The sequence below is a fragment of the Prunus avium genome, chromosome 7, assembly GCF_965620075.1.
Source record: "Prunus avium chromosome 7, drPruAviu1.hap1.1, whole genome shotgun sequence".
In the NCBI taxonomy this organism is placed as follows: Eukaryota; Viridiplantae; Streptophyta; class Magnoliopsida; order Rosales; family Rosaceae; genus Prunus; species Prunus avium.
The window spans coordinates 3,079,152-3,095,212 of NC_142290.1; the positions used below are offsets into that span (position 1 = coordinate 3,079,152).

The 16,061-nt window shown below is 41.6% G+C and overlaps 1 long non-coding RNA gene across 2 annotated transcripts; it reads left to right on the forward strand.

Moving 5' to 3' along the window:
* Window positions 1-2,339: 2,339 nt before the first annotated feature.
* On the forward strand, window positions 2,340-15,608 carry LOC148292829 (uncharacterized). 2 transcript variants are annotated; one of them, XR_015825735.1, is made up of 7 exons: window positions 2,340-3,194; window positions 4,097-4,160; window positions 5,161-5,225; window positions 5,370-12,514; window positions 13,417-13,480; window positions 14,446-14,510; window positions 14,655-15,608. It is a non-coding gene; the product is annotated as an uncharacterized LOC148292829 (long non-coding RNA). The 2 variants fall into 2 exon arrangements; XR_015825734.1 differs by lacking the exon at window positions 14,655-15,608 and having other exon boundaries at window positions 2,341-3,194; window positions 14,446-14,630.
* Window positions 15,609-16,061: the final 453 nt, after the last annotated feature.

The following is a 16,061-nucleotide window of genomic DNA, read 5'->3' on the forward strand; positions in this document are numbered from 1 at the left end:
TCCAGTTGCACACGTTTCAGCTGGAGATGTCTTGGTTTCTAGGGTAGATTTCATTGCTTCCAAGCCTTTGTGCCTTGTTGTCCCTACTGACAAACTTATGGAGACTGTCCTTGTGAAGTCTCCTAGACGCCTTCTTTAATGTGTTATGGCGGTATTCGTGGGCTCGGCATCCGACGAATGCTCTTGATCCTGATCCTCGTGTTCAGGATTAAGTGGCAAAGGCCAGTTTTGTTATTGTTGCGTGGTGTCTTCTTAATTTCTCCCCTTCGCTGACCATTGATTCTCCACCTGTTTCAAGGACTATGGTTTTATAGGAGTTTTCTTTGACACTGTTGAGATGATACGGCGTTCTGGGGGAGAGGGGAGGGACCTTTTTATTTTATTTTCTTTTTCTGGCCTGTTTGTGGAGTTGGTCTCGTCTTTGTGTTGCTTCTTTGTGGCTTGTTCTCCTTTCATCGTCATTACTCTTGGAGGTGACTGGAGATGGGGTACTTTGTGGCTGTTTCTTTTTTCCTAGGGTATTGGTGTGTCCTCTGTCGGATGCTCTCACTATCTTGTGGCTGTGCAAAGGACTATGATTTCATAGCAGGACTCTTTTGACTGTTAGGTTGTGTTGTATGTTAGTATGTTGTTTTTCTTTTCTTGTTCTAGCTTTGATTCTACGTGACTGTTTCAGACTTCCTTGTTGTCCATGACATGTGTGGTAGACTTTCCTAACCTAGGCTTTGTCCCTCATGAAGGTTTTAACGAGGCCACTGTTTCTTATCGTTCTATGTACGCTATCTTGATTCTATGAATGAATTCCATTTCTCAAAAAAAAAAAAAAAAAAAAAAAAGCATCACTTTGGTTGTCCTTTTTATTTTATTTTATCACCACATAATTCTGTTTTAACTCAAAAGACCTAAATGTTATTAGTACTGGAAAGAAAAAGGAAAGTAAATATTCCTAATTACAAGAGATATTCCTAATTATAAGATATTTGTACAAAAAGAAAGAAATAATGTTTGGGATCGTGGAGCCAAGTTTCTGCCCATTCTTTCTTAAGACAAGATCTCCATAATGTGAGGGAAAAGTATCTGTCAATTTTGTCTTGAGACCAAATATCCAAATATCTCGCCAACATAAGATACACGTCAACATTAATTTCTCTGTGAGCCCCACTCAAGTTTACCAAATTAATCAAATTTTAATGCTTGCAAGTCTATGAATCAAAAGATAGTATAGCTAAGTAAGCACATATATCATCCCACAAGGATTGATTTAAGTCTTAATATTCCTACCAATTAAACTAAAACTAATTTTAAATTGAGAAACTTTAATGGATGAAATTGATTTGAATTTTTAATTGAGAAAAATTAAAATTAAAGAAAGCAATTAAAACGAAAGACAGAGTCGCACGACTCTAGAGATTTAGGAAAACCAAGAGAGAAAGACACTAGAGCATCCGATTTCACCTTAACCAATCCTGCCCAATCCCTTAGCATATCAATTCCAACTAATTCCCCTTACTGATGATCAATTTCCCTAAACTATTCAATGGCCTTAGCATCTGGTTACATCAAAAGTATCTTTACATGCAATCATCTATGGAATCTAGATGAATTCAACACATAAAGACCCATTAAGCTTTGTGGAAATTATGTAGTGATCACACAAACCCTAATTGCATGGCATCTACAATTAGTCATTCATGGTATCAATTGCAAGAAGCAAAACTCAAGTTAAGTATGACATATACTCTAACTTGCATCACACTAATTCAACTTAGATGGTGGTCATGCATCCAAACCAAATTAAACATTAAGCACCACAAAAGATATTCAATAAAATAGGGAAAAACTTGAAATTAATATTAACCAAGAAATTGAGTATTAATGATTAGGCTACGTCGTAGCCCTAGCTAAGAAAATTAATTCCTCATAATCATAATTGAAAGCGTAATAAAAAATAGCATAAGTTTAGAAAAACCCCTAATTTCTCTTCCTTCTCTTGCCGTCAGAATCTATCTGCTCTTGAACTTGTTAATCTTGTCTTACTTGAAAAATAATGAGCGGCCTCCTTATATAGCCCATGACTTGAAAGAACAGGGTAATTGATGATAACCGTAAGCTAATGTGGACTTCAAGGTGCTTATTGAAATAGGAAACAAAATAAAATTACTTAATTAATTAATTAAGTTAAACCATCCTATAGTAGCACCTGGACTTTCCCATGTCAGCTACACTCCAACATAAACCCATGTCTCATGTTATGCGCATCTTCAATTCAGGCCATACATTGAATGCCCAATTTTGCTACAGGGCAGCCACGTTAAATTGGCAATTGACAAAGAGGCTGTAATTGCCATTTTAATGACATCTGAATGGTAATACACCCCAAAACCAATTGGCAATTAGGGGGGTAACGCAACATCTTATAAGCCCTTGTTAGGTTTCTCAACTTTTCAATAACATTTTCACCTTCGCATTCTCACATGCCCCCGCATATGTGTCGAATTTTCAAGCCTAACACGTGGACAACACATATTGGGTGACGTGGAGAATGTATGACCATTGGGCTTTCTCACGTAGGCTAACCCACTCTGATATCATGAAGGAAGTTGAGGTTCCACCCCAAAGCCAATTGGCATTAGGGAGAGTGTAACAACCCAAACCTTAATTATTATTTAACTATTAATTTAATGAAGGAAAAGACTAAACTACCCTCGGAATAATTTATTAGGTTTTAAGTTGACTTTTTGACCGAGAAAGAATTTGGAAAATCCACTTGTACCATTGCATAGAGCACGACAAAACGAGTCCGTAGACACGTAATGGGTTCAATTTCGAGTCGTATTGAAGATAATACGATCAAAATACGAAAAAGGGCAAAATTGAAATTTTGGAAAAAAGTCAGATTTTTAAAAACCAGATTTCTTCTCTCTCTCCTCACTCTCTCTCTCCCCACATCTCTTCTCTCTCTCCCTCTCGATTGTTCAGCCGCCACCCTCCCCAATTTGCAGCCACCTCCAGCCGCCACCACACCTCACCGGACCAGCCAAGGAAGCACCGCCGCCACCTCCGCAACCCAGCCAGCCTGCTCCGCCGTCCAGCTGCCACGAAGCTGCCAGAAAAACCAGAAAATCGCGGCAGATTTTCTCCGATTTTCAAATCCCTCAAACTCCCTCCTCCGGCCACCAAATCGGACGGATTAGGTATGGTTTTTCGACTGATTTTCATGCTCTAGCTGATGGTTGGGTAGGATTGGAGAGATTTTCAGGTTTAAGAGGTTAATTTTTGAGTTAAGTTTCTGCCGAGCTTAGGATGCCGGAATCAGTCACTTCCGGTCACTTTTTGGCCTTAGTCCAAGAACAAAAGTGGTTCCAAATTTGGTGTTTTACCTAGACTAGGAGTTTGGGCCGGCGGTTTAGAGATTTTCCGGTCGCCGGAAATTGTTAGGCACACCCACGCGCGGCCGGCGCGTGGGCGGCGCGTGGGTCAGGTAGCAGGGACCACTCTTGGTCCCAGAACGATCCTAGTGTCCTCACGAGCGCGTAGGATTTCGCGGATCTCAATTCGGATAACGTTTGAACCCCGAACGGATCTCGCATAGTGTGCGTTTTCCGGGTTCAATACGTTCGGACCGTTGGATCGTAGTCAAACTGGAGTATGTCGTTCTAGGTAATTTCAGGATCGTGTAGGATTCGAAGGATCGTCAATCGGAGTCTCGGATACTCCGAAAAGGCCAACCCTAGGGCTAGGATTACAGAAAATCACTCATACGTCCGATCGTGCGATCGTGAGCAATCCGACCGTCCGATCAAGACCAAACTTTCGGGACATGTGTCCTAGGCCTATTGGAACCTCTAGGAATGATCGGATTGGAATTCTGAGGTCGTGGACCCCACGGGGTCCCGAGTTGACTTTTAGGGACTTTATCGCTTTTGAGTCCCGAGATACTTCTAAAGCGTGTCCACTGAGAGGAAAAGCTAATGTGGGCATAGGAATGACTTTTAAAGTGATGCACGCACTTTTAGGAGCCGGGGGTCAGGGTTTTTAATTTAATATTATTTTCCTGAGCAGATTTATTAATAAAATATTCATGATGGTTATACAGGCACCCGGGCACCAGGTGACCCGCAGGAGGGACCTTCAAAGGGTCCAGCTAGCTCAGAGTATCTGTGAGTGGACTGTTTGTTTTATAAACGTTTTATGCATTTTTATTTCATTATTTGATCTTGAATAAGTTTTACTGAATACAGCTTTCCTAGCATGACTTGATAGATTTAAATATTTCTGTTTATTTATGTGCTGCCTAGTGGAACATTTAAAAAGGGATTTGGAAAGTTAGAACTGAGGTATTATCAGATTAAATGGCAGCAGGATTTAAGGAATAGTTTTATAAGTAGTTTTATAAACTTTAATCTTTTTCAAGAATTATATATATATATATATATATATATATACATTTATTTTAAGCCACCATAGGTACCCAAGGTTGCCTTCAGTATAATAAATGTTGCCTCGGAAATAAAGTTGCCTTCGGAATAATATTATGTTGCCTTCGGTTATAATGATGTCGACGGACATCCAGTTGCCTTCGGGTATGTCAGCATGCTTGACACAGCCCCACGAGTCTCGGGGACGCTCGAACCGTGTGGTGCTAGGATTGCGGATCAGGCCGACCAAGTGTCCCCTGAATTCTGCTAGGATTGCGGATCAGGCCGACCAAGTGTCCCCTGAATTCTGCTAGGATTGCGGATCAGGCCGACCAAGTGTTCCCTGAATCTGCTAGGATTGCGGCTCGGGTGACTTGTGTTTCCCGAGGTCTGCTAGGATGTGTCACTTCGGTGGCACAAGTATGGAATTGACGGATTATATGGAATTGACGGAAAATAAAGGAATTGACGGATTATAAGGAATTGACGGATTACTAAATGGGTACACCTAGGTGGTAGATTTAAAGTGTTTTCAATGTTTTCAGAGACTTAATAATTGATCAAGTATATGATTGATATATATATATATATATATGATTACATTGATTTCAGTTCAATTACGAATAAAGAAATGTTATAGTTTCTTAACTGTTTTTACAGAGGGGTTAGTATGTTCTTATACATTTTTTTCTAAAACTTTGTTTTTGGTCCACTCACCCTTTTTAATGTTTTGCGCCCCCAGGCAGTAAGCGTGCACAGTGAGCCACCACCGGGCCGAGTCCATCTTCTGCCACCTTCCTTGACTAAGTAGGATTTTGTTTAATTATTTTATACTTGTAACCTAATCTGTGTAGAGCTCTGATATTGCCCTAGAACACTTGTCTAACTGTTAGTATGTAAATTTTTGGTATGCTGGCAGTTGGTGTATATTTTTATATGCATGTTTGACAGGTGTAATCTTGGGATTGGTTTAACTGCAGGGGTGACCTTGCTGATTTTTTTCAGCAAAAGTCAAACCCCAGTTTTAGAAAGTTGACTGGAAGGGCAATTAGGTCTTTGGTGCTCGGCACTTGCCAGGTGTCGGACACAAACAGGGTCCGGCTCGGATTCCAAAGTGGAATTTGGGTCGGGTCCTGTCAACTTGGTATCAGAGCATTAGGTTAACTTCCTGTAGACTCCGCACTATAGGTGCATCTCAGTTTTAAGGAATGTCAGTTCTTTGGATAGAATTGTGGGCCCTAAGCGTGGTGGCACTAGGACAGGGACTAGACAGTCGTCTCGACTCCAGGAACAGAATCCCTTGCCCGAGCTAGAGGAATTTCCTATTTTCGCACCGGTACTCGAATCGGTAGAGCAGTCATTTTGTTGGAGTCGTTGACTCAGGCCATATCCATAACTGGGCCATCCGGAGATTCTTCTCTGAGCTACGTAAATCAAGTTAAAAGGTTAGGGGTCACTGATTTTGAGGGTGATGGTGACCCATCAGTAGCTGAGTGGATAGAGATGATATAGTGGATTATGGAGGTGTTGGCCGTTCCACAGGATCACAGGGTGACCCTGGCCACTTTCTTTTTGGCCAGAAATGTTTGATATTTGTGAGAATCAATCAAGAGGAGATATCTGAACCCAACAACCATTAAATGGTTGGATTTCAGAGCAGAGTTTGTTGTGTAGTTCTATCCACTCGCATATCAGAGTATGAAGATGGAAAAGTTTCTGCAGCTAAAACAGAGTGGGATGATGGTAATGGAGTACGAACAAAAGTTCAACAAGTTATCTAAGTATTGTACTCCATTGGTGGAGAATGAAAGGAAGAAGTGTCAACTGGTTACAAGAAGGTTAAAGGCTTCCATTCGAGACATTAAGATTAACCAGTGACTGACCAATTTTGGAGATTTGGTCTTGTCTGCCTCACTGATAGGAAGCAGCCAGATGATGGTCCGAGCACGGGGTGATTCCCGTAGGCGATAATTGAGATGGGTGGTCCCAGTTACGGGTCATCCAAGAGGGGTAGTTTTAGTTCTGGATCATCTAGCGGCCGCAGTTATGAAGGTTTTCGACCTGGATTTGTTCTAATGGAGTATCAAACTAGAGTGGTAGTTCTTGGAACCGCTTTGGAGGTGGTGCAGCTAGAGGTGCTGAGAGACGTATTTCTGGAGGCAGATCTAATTTCCTTGGAAATGGTGGATTTAGATGTCATTTTGGGGATGGATTGGTTAGCCAAGCACTGTGCCTTCGTAGGTTGTTTTCGAAAAGAGATCATGTTCCGTAGTCTCGGACGACCTGAAGGGACGTTTTGGTGAGCACTGAGTCCTTTCATCTTGCCTCATTTCAGCTATGATGGCAAGACAGTTGCTCAGGAAAGGATGTTCAGGATACTTGGTGCACATTATCGATACCTGGGATAATGGATTGAGGTTGGAGGATATTCCAGTGGTACAGGAATTGCCAGATGTGCTTTCAGAGGATCTCAAGGTTTACCACCTCACAGGGAGATTGAGTTCACTATTGAGCTCGTTCCGGGTACGAATCCCATTTCTCAGGCGCTGAACTGAAGGGCACCAGCAGAGGAAAGGGAGTTAAAGACTTAGTTTCAGGAGCTGGTGGATAAGGGTTTCATCTGATCCAGTTCCTCACCATGGGGCGCTCCAGTAGTGTTGGGAAAGAAGAAGGATGGCACCATGAGATTGTGTATTGACTATATGCAATGGAATAGGGGCACAGTAAGGAATTGGTATCCGTTACCACGAATAGATGATCTGTTGATCAGCTGAAGGGTGCCAAGGTAATTGCTAAGATTGATCTGAGATCTAAATATCATCAGTTACCGATTAGAGAGGAAGTTGTGCCTAAGATAGCTTTTCGGACAAGGTTTGGGCACTATGAGCTCCTGGTGATGCTATTTGGATTTACCAAAGCGCTAGCTGCGTTTATGGATCTCATGAACAGAGTGTTCCGACGTTGCTTGGATCACTTTGTGATTGTGTTCATAGACGATATCTTGGTATACTCCACAAGTCAAAAAGCGCACATGAAGCACTTGGAAGGTGTGCTGAAGACTTTGAGGCAGAAATAGTTGTGTGCCAAGTTCAGCAAGTGTCAGTTTTGGTTGGACAGAGTTAGCTTCTTGGGGCACGTGTTTTCTGCAGAGGGTATTTTTGTGGATCTCCATAAAGTTGAGGCAGTAGTGTATTGGCCACGACCAACCAATGTTACTGAGATACGGAGTTTCCTGGGGTTAACAGGTTACTATCGTCGCTTTGTGGAGGGTTTCTCTATTATAGCAACAACTCTCACTCGTTTGACAAGAAAATGCATCAATTGGAATGGTCAGATGAGTGTGAAGAGAGTTTTAACGAACTCAAGAACAGGTTGACCATCGCTCCGGTATTAACACTTCTGGACGAGACAGGAAACTTCGTAAAATACAGTAACGCATCCTGACAAGGAGTAGGTTGTGTGCTGATGCAGCATGGTAGGGTAATTGCTTATGCTTCTAGACAACTTAAGAAGCATGAGTTGAACTATCCTACTCATGATTTGGATCTTGCCGCAGTAGTGTTTGCTCTGAAGTTTTGACGACACTATCTTTATGGGGAAATGTGCTAGACATTTAAGGATCTTAAGAGTTGAAGTATCTGTTCACCCAGAGGGAATTGAACTTGAGGCAAAGGAGATGGCTAGAGTTATGAGAGACTATGAGGGAATTATCGAGCATCACCCAGGGAGAGTAAATATGGTAGCTGATATCCTCAGCAGGAAGTTCTCGGGATCGGTACCTCATTTTCGAGGGAGGTGTCTGCCATAGTTGGTGGAAAGGAGGAAATTGAGAGTTGGGCTAGGTATGGATGATCAAGGAGCACTGTTAGCTACTCTCAATGTGAAACCAGTGCTAGTGGAGCGTTTAAGTAAAGCTCAGTCTCAAGATCCACTAGTTCGTATACTGAGATTAGAGGTTGAGAATGGCACCAGGACATATTACTCAGTAAGGAATGATAGGACTTTGATGGTAGGAACAAGATTGTATGTTCCTGAGGATGAGACCTTAAAAAGGGAAATTCTTGAGGAGGCCCATTGCTCGGCCTTTGCCATGTACCTTGGCCACACCAAGATGTATCGTACTCTGAGAGCATTATTGGTGGCCTTTCTGGAAGAAACAGATTGCAGAGTACGTCAGTAGGTGTTTAATTTGTCGGCCAGTCAAGGCAGAGTGGCAGAAACCATTCGGATTGTTGCAACCACTTTCGATTCCCGAGTGGAAATGGGAGCACATTACTATGAATTTTGTGTTCAAACTTCCTCGGACAAAGGACAAGGATGATGGAATATGAGTAATTGTGGATCGACTCACTAAGTCAGCTCACTTTCTGCCGATGAGAGCAAACTATACCTTGAATAAGTTGGCCAAGATTTTTATTGATGAGATAGTGAGACTCCATGGAGCATCAGTGTCCATTATTTCCGATAGAGGTCCTCGGTTCACGTCCCATTTTTGGATGAAGTTACAGGAGGCATTTGAGACCCAGTTGCAGTTCGAAACTGCGTTCCACCCCCAGACAGATGGTCAGTCTGAAAGGATGATTCAGACTTTAGAAAATTTGTTGAGAGCTTGTGCATTGCAGTTTCGGGGTAACTGGGATGAGAAATTGCCACTCATGGAGTTTGTCTATAATAACAGTTTTCAGGAGAGTATAGGAATGTCACCATTTGATGCCTTGTACGAGAAACATTGTAGAACACCTTTGTATTGGGATGAAGTGGGCGAGCACAAGTTACGGGTATCTGGGGATGTTGAAAGGACAATGAAACATGTATAAACAATTAGAGAAATGCTCAAGGTGGCCCAAGAAAGACAAAAGAGTTACGCAAATAACAGGAGGAAAGATCTTCAGTTTGAGGTTGGTGACTGGGTATTTTTTTGAAATTGTCGCCTTGGAAAGGCATAGTGAGATTTGGGAAACGAGGAAAACTAAGCCATCACTATGTTGGGCTATATGAGAATGTTTAGCGTGTGGGCCCAGTAGCTTACAGACTGGACTTCCAGCAGATCTTTCCCGTCTACATGACGTATTTCACGTATCCATGCTCCGAAAGTATATTTCAGACCCATCCCATGTCTTGGAAGAACAACCCATAAAGTTGAAGGATGATTTAAGTTTTGTGGAGCAGCCTGTTCAGATTATGGATCGGAAGATGCAACTGCTTCGATCTAGAGATATTCCACTAGTGAAGGTCTTGTGGAGGAGTCACGATGTGGAAGAGGCCACTTGGGGACCTGAAGAACAGGTGCTGGCCCAGTATACTTACCTCTTCGAGTGACAAGTACGTAAATTTCGAGGACGAAATTTTCATAAGGGGAGTAGATTGTAACAACCCAAACCTTAATTATTATTTAACTATTAATTTAATGAAGGAAAAGACTAAACTACCCTCGGAATAATTTATTAGGTTTTAAGTTGACTTTTTGACCGAGAAAGAATTTGGAAAATCCACTTGTACCATTGCATAGAGCACGACAAAACGAGTCCGTAGACACGTAATGGGTTCAATTTCGAGTCGTATTGAAGATAATACGATCAAAATACGAAAAAGGGCAAAATTGAAATTTTGGAAAAAAGTCAGATTTTTAAAAACCAGATTTCTTCTCTCTCTCCTCACTCTCTCTCTCCCCACATCTCTTCTCTCTCTCCCTCTCGATTGTTCAGCCGCCACCCTCCCCAATTTGCAGCCACCTCCAGCCGCCACCACACCTCACCGGACCAGCCAAGGAAGCACCGCCGCCACCTCCGCAACCCAGCCAGCCTGCTCCGCCGTCCAGCTGCCACGAAGCTGCCAGAAAAACCAGAAAATCGCGGCAGATTTTCTCCGATTTTCAAATCCCTCAAACTCCCTCCTCCGGCCACCAAATCGGACGGATTAGGTATGGTTTTTCGACTGATTTTCATGCTCTAGCTGATGGTTGGGTAGGATTGGAGAGATTTTCAGGTTTAAGAGGTTAATTTTTGAGTTAAGTTTCTCGCCAACATAAGATACACGTCAACATTAATTTCTCTGTGAGCCCCACTCAAGTTTACCAAATTAATCAAATTTTAATGCTTGCAAGTCTATGAATCAAAAGATAGTATAGCTAAGTAAGCACATATATCATCCCACAAGGATTGATTTAAGTCTTAATATTCCTACCAATTAAACTAAAACTAATTTTAAATTGAGAAACTTTAATGGATGAAATTGATTTGAATTTTTAATTGAGAAAAATTAAAATTAAAGAAAGCAATTAAAACGAAAGACAGAGTCGCACGACTCTAGAGATTTAGGAAAACCAAGAGAGAAAGACACTAGAGCATCCGATTTCACCTTAACCAATCATGCCCAATCCCTTAGCATATCAATTCCAACTAATTCCCCTTACTGATGATCAATTTCCCTAAACTATTCAATGGCCTTAGCATCTGGTTACATCAAAAGTATCTTTACATGCAATCATCTATGGAATCTAGATGAATTCAACACATAAAGACCCATTAAGCTTTGTGGAAATTATGTAGTGATCACACAAACCCTAATTGCATGGCATCTACAATTAGTCATTCATGGTATCAATTGCAAGAAGCAAAACTCAAGTTAAGTATGACATATACTCTAACTTGCATCACACTAATTCAACTTAGATGGTGGTCATGCATCCAAACCAAATTAAACATTAAGCACCACAAAAGATATTCAATAAAATAGGGAAAAACTTGAAATTAATATTAACCAAGAAATTGAGTATTAATGATTAGGCTACGTCGTAGCCCTAGCTAAGAAAATTAATTCCTCATAATCATAATTGAAAGCGTAATAAAAAATAGCATAAGTTTAGAAAAACCCCTAATTTCTCTTCCTTCTCTTGCCGTCAGAATCTATCTGCTCTTGAACTTGTTAATCTTGTCTTACTTGAAAAATAATGAGCGGCCTCCTTATATAGCCCATGACTTGAAAGAACAGGGTAATTGATGATAACCGTAAGCTAATGTGGACTTCAAGGTGCTTATTGAAATAGGAAACAAAATAAAATTACTTAATTAATTAATTAAGTTAAACCATCCTATAGTAGCACCTGGACTTTCCCATGTTAGCTACACTCCAACATAAACCCATGTCTCATGTTATGCGCATCTTCAATTCAGGCCATACATTGAATGCCCAATTTTGCTACAGGGCAGCCACGTTAAATTGGCAATTGACAAAGAGGCTGTAATTGCCATTTTAATGACATCTGAATGGTAATACACCCCAAAACCAATTGGCAATTAGGGGGGTAACGCAACATCTTATAAGCCCTTGTTAGGTTTCTCAACTTTTCAATAACATTTTCACCTTCGCATTCTCACATGCCCCCGCATATGTGTCGAATTTTCAAGCCTAACACGTGGACAACACATATTGGGTGACGTGGAGAATGTATGACCATTGGGCTTTCTCACGTAGGCTAACCCACTCTGATATCATGAAGGAAGTTGAGGTTCCACCCCAAAGCCAATTGGCATTAGGGAGAGTGTAACAACCCAAACCTTAATTATTATTTAACTATTAATTTAATGAAGGAAAAGACTAAACTACCCTCGGAATAATTTATTAGGTTTTAAGTTGACTTTTTGACCGAGAAAGAATTTGGAAAATCCACTTGTACCATTGCATAGAGCACGACAAAACGAGTCCGTAGACACGTAATGGGTTCAATTTCGAGTCGTATTGAAGATAATACGATCAAAATACGAAAAAGGGCAAAATTGAAATTTTGGAAAAAAGTCAGATTTTTAAAAACCAGATTTCTTCTCTCTCTCCTCACTCTCTCTCTCCCCACATCTCTTCTCTCTCTCCCTCTCGATTGTTCAGCCGCCACCCTCCCCAATTTGCAGCCACCTCCAGCCGCCACCACACCTCACCGGACCAGCCAAGGAAGCACCGCCGCCACCTCCGCAACCCAGCCAGCCTGCTCCGCCGTCCAGCTGCCACGAAGCTGCCAGAAAAACCAGAAAATCGCGGCAGATTTTCTCCGATTTTCAAATCCCTCAAACTCCCTCCTCCGGCCACCAAATCGGACGGATTAGGTATGGTTTTTCGACTGATTTTCATGCTCTAGCTGATGGTTGGGTAGGATTGGAGAGATTTTCAGGTTTAAGAGGTTAATTTTTGAGTTAAGTTTCTGCCGAGCTTAGGATGCCGGAATCAGTCACTTCCGGTCACTTTTTGGCCTTAGTCCAAGAACAAAAGTGGTTCCAAATTTGGTGTTTTACCTAGACTAGGAGTTTGGGCCGGCGGTTTAGAGATTTTCCGGTCGCCGGAAATTGTTAGGCACACCCACGCGCGGCCGGCGCGTGGGCGGCGCGTGGGTCAGGTAGCAGGGACCACTCTTGGTCCCAGAACGATCCTAGTGTCCTCACGAGCGCGTAGGATTTCGCGGATCTCAATTCGGATAACGTTTGAACCCCGAACGGATCTCGCATAGTGTGCGTTTTCCGGGTTCAATACGTTCGGACCGTTGGATCGTAGTCAAACTGGAGTATGTCGTTCTAGGTAATTTCAGGATCGTGTAGGATTCGAAGGATCGTCAATCGGAGTCTCGGATACTCCGAAAAGGCCAACCCTAGGGCTAGGATTACAGAAAATCACTCATACGTCCGATCGTGCGATCGTGAGCAATCCGACCGTCCGATCAAGACCAAACTTTCGGGACATGTGTCCTAGGCCTATTGGAACCTCTAGGAATGATCGGATTGGAATTCTGAGGTCGTGGACCCCACGGGGTCCCGAGTTGACTTTTAGGGACTTTATCGCTTTTGAGTCCCGAGATACTTCTAAAGCGTGTCCACTGAGAGGAAAAGCTAATGTGGGCATAGGAATGACTTTTAAAGTGATGCACGCACTTTTAGGAGCCGGGGGTCAGGGTTTTTAATTTAATATTATTTTCGTGAGCAGATTTATTAATAAAATATTCATGATGGTTATACAGGCACCCGGGCACCAGGTGACCCGCAGGAGGGACCTTCAAAGGGTCCAGCTAGCTCAGAGTATCTGTGAGTGGACTGTTTGTTTTATAAACGTTTTATGCATTTTTATTTCATTATTTGATCTTGAATAAGTTTTACTGAATACAGCTTTCCTAGCATGACTTGATAAATTTAAATATTTCTGTTTATTTATGTGCTGCCTAGTGGAACATTTAAAAAGGGATTTGGAAAGTTAGAACTGAGGTATTATCAGATTAAATGGCAGCAGGATTTAAGGAATAGTTTTATAAGTAGTTTTATAAACTTTAATCTTTTTCAAGAATTATATATATATATATATATATATATACATTTATTTTAAGCCACCATAGGTACCCAAGGTTGCCTTCAGTATAATAAATGTTGCCTCGGAAATAAAGTTGCCTTCGGAATAATATTATGTTGCCTTCGGTTATAATGATGTCGACGGACATCCAGTTGCCTTCGGGTATGTCAGCATGCTTGACACAGCCCCACGAGTCTCGGGGACGCTCGAACCGTGTGGTGCTAGGATTGCGGATCAGGCCGACCAAGTGTCCCCTGAATTCTGCTAGGATTGCGGATCAGGCCGACCAAGTGTTCCCTGAATCTGCTAGGATTGCGGCTCGGGTGACTTGTGTTTCCCGAGGTCTGCTAGGATGTGTCACTTCGGTGGCACAAGTATGGAATTGACGGATTATATGGAATTGACGGAAAATAAAGGAATTGACGGATTATAAGGAATTGACGGATTACTAAATGGGTACACCTAGGTGGTAGATTTAAAGTGTTTTCAATGTTTTCAGAGACTTAATAATTGATCAAGTATATGATTGATATATATATATATATATATATATATATGATTACATTGATTTCAGTTCAATTACGAATAAAGAAATGTTATAGTTTCTTAACTGTTTTTACAGAGGGGTTAGTATGTTCTTATACTTTTTTTTTTCTAAAACTTTGTTTTTGGTCCACTCACCCTTTTTAATGTTTTGCGCCCCCAGGCAGTAAGCGTGCACAGTGAGCCACCACCGGGCCGAGTCCATCTTCTGCCACCTTCCTTGACTAAGTAGGATTTTGTTTAATTATTTTATACTTGTAACCTAATCTGTGTAGAGCTCTGATATTGCCCTAGAACACTTGTCTAACTGTTAGTATGTAAATTTTTGGTATGCTGGCAGTTGATGTATATTTTTATATGCATGTTTGACAGGTGTAATCTTGGGATTGGTTTAACTGCAGGGGTGACCTTGCTGATTTTTTTCAGCAAAAGTCAAACCCCAGTTTTAGAAAGTTGACTGGAAGGGCAATTAGGTCTTTGGTGCTCGGCACTTGCCAGGTGTCGGACACAAACAGGGTCCGGCTCGGATTCCAAAGTGGAATTTGGGTCGGGTCCTGTCAGAGAGTGGCCCAATTCCTTAAAAGTGTTCTCTGCTTTCAAGAAAGGTCTTCTAGTTGAGCACGACTTATACCGCCAGCTGACTATCACTCCCAACCAGACTCTGGCAGAGGTTTTCGTGACTACGGAACCCTACACGCTCTAGATGAAGATCGAATCGCCGTGAAAAAGTTTACCAAGCAAGACGATCGGCTGACCAAGCAGGCAGGTCAGAGAAGCAACAGGTTCAGTAGCAGGGACAAAGGCAAACGCAAGTCGTGCCCACGAGGAGACGCTATGGCAAAAGAGAAGGGAAAAAGGGAATAGATCTTTACCCTTGGTGACCTTTTCTTGATTTCTCAAGAATGAACACCTTTGTTGGAAAGACCTTTTCTTTCTCTTGAATCTGACTCCTTCACCTTAAGGCTCCAAGATTGGGGTCCTCTACCTCACCACACCAATGCTCCTAGAGACGAAGAGAAGGCAATCAAGAAGTATGGGTGCTAGTCTACTTCTTGATTGGGCCAATTTTTGGTTTATGGAAGATGAGATGCAAAGATGATCACTCATTAACCAAAGTAGGAAACCAAAAAATCTAGCTAGGTTTTCTCCAATACTTAGCTTGTATAGGACAACACAAAAAGGCAATGGATGGGTATTTGGGGCTCCACTTGGTCCATGGGTCATGTCATCTTATGCCACTTATCCCTTGGGCCCAATAGCCTTTTGGGCTATTTCGTCCCTTTCCTTCTAAATCATATTTACAAGCCAAATCCAATATTTCTATATGTTAATATTAATTCCATAATTAATCTTTTAATTATAATTTAACTATTAAATTATAATTATAATCTTACTTAATTGACCCGGTCGAACTATTTAACTTTGGTCAACATGTTGACTTTTGACTGTTGACTTTGACATTTGATTATCATCCAGTAACTTGTGTCTCCTCTTTTCATTTCGCCTCATTTGTACCTCTAACATATTCTTTAGGTGTGCAGATCCATAGGTTCCCTTTAGTAAGGTAGTGGGTTGACTCAACTCCTCGGAGATGATATACGAATTAAATTTCACAATTTAATTATTCCTATTAATAAAGGTTAATTGAAACCTTTTAGGACATCCACAAACCATGGTTTGTCGCCTAGCAGTAAGTCACGGTTATCTGAGCTAAATGAGACGTTGTGAAGAAACCTATTCAAATTGGAATGACTGTACAATTGAATCCTTCTCTAGTGC